The 4,187-nt window shown below is 42.5% G+C and overlaps 1 pseudogene across 1 annotated transcript; it reads left to right on the top strand.

The window, feature by feature from the left end:
- Positions 1 to 2,558: 2,558 nt before the first annotated feature.
- LOC307060148 (deubiquitinase OTUD6B-like) lies at positions 2,559 to 3,434 on the top strand (annotated as a pseudogene). The gene has a single exon. The product of its transcript is annotated as a deubiquitinase OTUD6B-like (transcript).
- Positions 3,435 to 4,187: the final 753 nt, after the last annotated feature.

Raw genomic sequence — 4,187 nt, 5'->3', positions numbered from 1 at the left:
CTGGCGCAGAGAGCAGAATGAAGACAGATAGAGGGTAGGTCCAAAGACCTAATAATGGGAGCTATCACACACACTGGAATGTTATGCAGCTGTGCCCACCCAAAACACACTACCCCAGTCTTCCTTACTAACAGATCCTGACTTTGAGTGTAAAATCTACTCTCCACATCTCTTGAAGCTAGGGATGGCTAGGTATCCCAATTCAGGCCAATGAGATGTAGGCAGAAGTCTCAGGGGAGACCGTCTCTTCCTTCCTAATTAAAAAGACAAAGATACACTAGAAGAAAGACATTTTGCCCTTTTCCCCTTCCCCTTCTTCAACGCTGAGACATGAAGGCTGGAACTGGAAGCCTGGGAGGGTAATAGCCATCTGGTGATGACGATCTGGAAAGTATGAGGACAAAAGACAATATGTCAAGATAACTCAGTGGAAGGAGATTCTGGGTCCCTGTTGTGCTGGTCTGGACTGCTTACCCCTAGGTTTCTGGTTGTGCAAGAAAAATGAAATCTCCTCTTTTTAAACCACTCTTTGTCAGATTTTCTGTTATTTGTGGCTGAACTCATTCCTGCTACAGCAGTCATTAAAAGAATAAAACAGAATTACACCAGAGACTCAGAGTTTTGTCTTATCAGAGCAGCACCCATCTATAACATAAAACCTCTCACCACTAAACATTTAGTCCAGTTTAGATCACCAAGGGCACTGAAAAATAAAGCCAAGCTCTGGCGGGACATATCTCTGTTTTAGCCATGCACAGAGTCATGATTCTGCAGACTGAGACAAAATATCTGGAGAGCATGGAGGCCACTTGGCACACAGAACTATTCTAACAGGTGCAGGAAAATTAGCCAAATGGAAAGGGGCTGAGGCTGAAGGCAATTCTCTGTGTCATTTCCAAAAATGTTTCTGGGAATTACTGACCAGTGTAAATGCTCATGGCTCTGGTTTCAAATCTTGCCCAAGAAGAGAAATAAGTCTTGACAAAACGAAGTATCCAAGTGCCTTTTTGGCAGATATTGTACATATTTTCCAGGAGGAATAGTTTTCTGGGTCAAGTCACATTTATATTATATGGACACAGACATATGTGCCTTATTTAAACAGCAATGTACAATATCAGTGCTAATACTTCTGACAAGTATTAAAATTGAGGATCTATTTTTTTTAAGCCTTGTGGGTAACTTCTTTCTCCGTGTGATATATCCATAATTTCATAGTCAAGTACCAGGAGCAATAGCTCGGCTGGAATTGAATAATTTGGGGATAGGAGAATAATGAGAAGTAACTAACAGTAACCCAAACAAATTTATCACATCCTGTACTAATGTGCAAAACAGACAACTTTCCATAGTTTTCAGGCAGAGACAGTGAAACAACGTTTGGTCCAAAAAAGATGCTGTACAAGATGTTTTTATGAGCCCTGTTAATGCCGGAAGTGGACCATCAGAATACACACTACACACACACACACGCATAGACACACCCACACAAACACTACCCTGGTAATCATCCTTCTGTAATCACTCACTTATTTTATAGTTTGAACCCAGTGCTCCCTCTAGCTTTGAACATGAGTCCCATATTGGAAACCAAACTCAGCCAAGACCTGTATGGAAGAGAATCAACGCTAAATGATGTAAGAAACTTTATTCCTGGAGATCATAATTTCTGGGTGTAAAATATTATTCTGAGGAGAAAATTTAAAGTCTATTCTTGCCAATGACAAAAACAATGAGTCTGACTAAATTTGACTGGTGTGTGAGTCAAAACACATTTGACTGGTGTGTTTAATAATGACCACATGGAAAAGCAATCTGTGAAGAAACACTCATTTTAGACAGGAAATTGTTGATGTAGTTTTCATACCCTCTAAAACTCTAAAAATTTATATCCAAGGTATAGATATAGTGAGTTGCAGAAGAAGATTCATCTTCTAGTCTGGGGTGGCTGGCTACTTCATCTCTCATTCATTCATTCAAAATAGATAATGACATTTACTATGGGACCAACTAAGCATAGGAATTTTAAAGACATAAATGGCAAAATTCCTCAATTTAGCAGCAGAGACAAATCTATAAGGGAACGATTACAGTTATAAATGCATACATACAACACACACACACAACAGGGCTGTGATGCTGTACAACCCCAGAGGGAAATGGGGAAAAGGAATGTCAAGAAAAACTTCACAGAAATATTTGGGCAGAATATTAGAGAATCAGTGGGAATTTGTCCACTTAATACTGAAAGTAAGAAGAGAATACCAAATAAAATGCATCATATAGAATATAAAAATGGACACAGGGACAATTGTAAGCCCAAGTCTATAAAGATAAAATGAGGCTTCATTGTTAAAGCTCTTGTTTGGCACATGAGGATTTGGACTTTAATGGTCATAGGAGCCCAAGGAAGGATTTTAAGCATGTAACATGAGGAGATATATATTTTATGAACCACATTTAACAAATATGGTTACACTGGAGGAGAGGGAGAGTAGAAACAGACACAGAGATAAAGTGCAATATAAAAGAAATGGGGAGCGGGTTACCTAGTCGTCATGGAGGCAGTCTTGACTGAGGAGCTTGATGAGGAGGAACAGCTGGTGAGAAGGCATCGCAAAGAGAAGTAGTTGCAAGCCAAAGTTCAGGGTATGAAGAATGCTGTCCCCAATACTGACAAAAAGAGGAGGAAGCAACTTACTGAAGATGTTGCTAAGTTAGAAGCAGAAATGGAACAGAAACATAAAGAGAAGCTGGAGCAATTGAAGCTGACTTCTAAGGAGAGTAAAATAGATTCTGTTGCTGTCAATATTTCAAACTTGATTCTTGAGAATCAGCCGTTTCAGATATCAAAAGCACAAGAGAGACGGGACAAAAATGCTGCACTGGAAAAGGAGCGGGAAGAAAGGATAGCTGAAGCTGAAATTGAAAACTTAACTGGGGCCAGACATGTAGAAAGTGAAAAACTTGCTCAAATATTGGCAGCTAGACAGTTGGAAATTAAACAGATTCCATCTGATGGCCACTGTATGTACAGAGCCATTGCAGATCAACTGAAATAACAGGACTGCAGTCTGACTGTGGCTGCCTTAAGATGTCAGACTGCTGACTATATGCAAAACCACGTGGAAGACTTTCTGCCATTTTTAACAAATCCTAATACAGGAGATATGTATACTTCAGAAGAGTTTGGAAAGTACTGTGATGATATAAACACCGCTGCATGGGGAGGTCAGCTTGAGCTAAGAGACCTGTCTCACATTTTACGAACACCAATAGAGATAATACAGGCAGATTCTCCTCCTCTTGTAGTTGGTGAAGAATATCCCCAAAACCCATTAATAATTGTTTATATGAGACATGCATATGGCTTAGGAGAACACTACAATTCTGTTAAACGGTTGGTGAACACAGCTAGTGAAAATTGCAGCTAGTCTATAAAATGTTGCTCTTATGTTTTAGTACAGTGTGCTGATCTGAGTATTAATACCACGTGTTGGATTGTTCTAAATGTTTCTGAAAAAAAAAAAAAAAAACAAGTACCTTAAATCAGTTTTATGGCAAAACTACTAACAGGTTTTTAAAAAATTTATCAAAGAAACTTTCACCAGTCGCTGTCCTGGCTGCGGGAGTTGAGCGCCGTCGCTGCCGCTGCCAGCGGACGGGGCGGGGGATCCCGGTGCCAGGTCCTCGTCAGCCCGCCCCTGCCTCCTCAGCCAGCCGTCCCGGTCTGGGCTCGACAGTCATGGAGCGGGGCGGAACCTCCGCCTGTGCTGTGTGAGGTGCGTCGCCACCGCCGCCGCCTGCGCTTTTCGAGACCTGCCGAATCCTCGCCGCCGCCCGGAGCTCCTCGCCCTTGGCAGTCTGTCGCCGCCCCCCGAACGGGTTCGAATGCGCGTCCGGTGAAGGTGCAGGCCCGGCGCCGCCTCTGCCGCAACCGGGAAATGGTTCGGGCCTAGCGGAGCCGGGACTGGAGAGGCCGGAGGAAGATGGCGGAAGAGTAAGACGCGGAGATCACCTTCCTCCCCACAGATACATCAGAAATTCATCTACACGTGGAACAACTCCAACAGAACACCTACTGAACGCTGACAGAAGACCTCAGACCCCCCAAAAGGCAAGAAACTCCCCACATACCTGGGTAGGTCAAAAGAAAAAAAGAATAAACAGAGACAATAGGATATGGA

Source organism: Hyperoodon ampullatus (genome assembly GCF_949752795.1).
Source record: "Hyperoodon ampullatus genome assembly, chromosome: 1".
Lineage (NCBI taxonomy): Eukaryota > Metazoa > Chordata > Mammalia > Artiodactyla > Ziphiidae > Hyperoodon > Hyperoodon ampullatus.
This window is presented reverse-complemented; position numbering and strand designations above follow the sequence as displayed.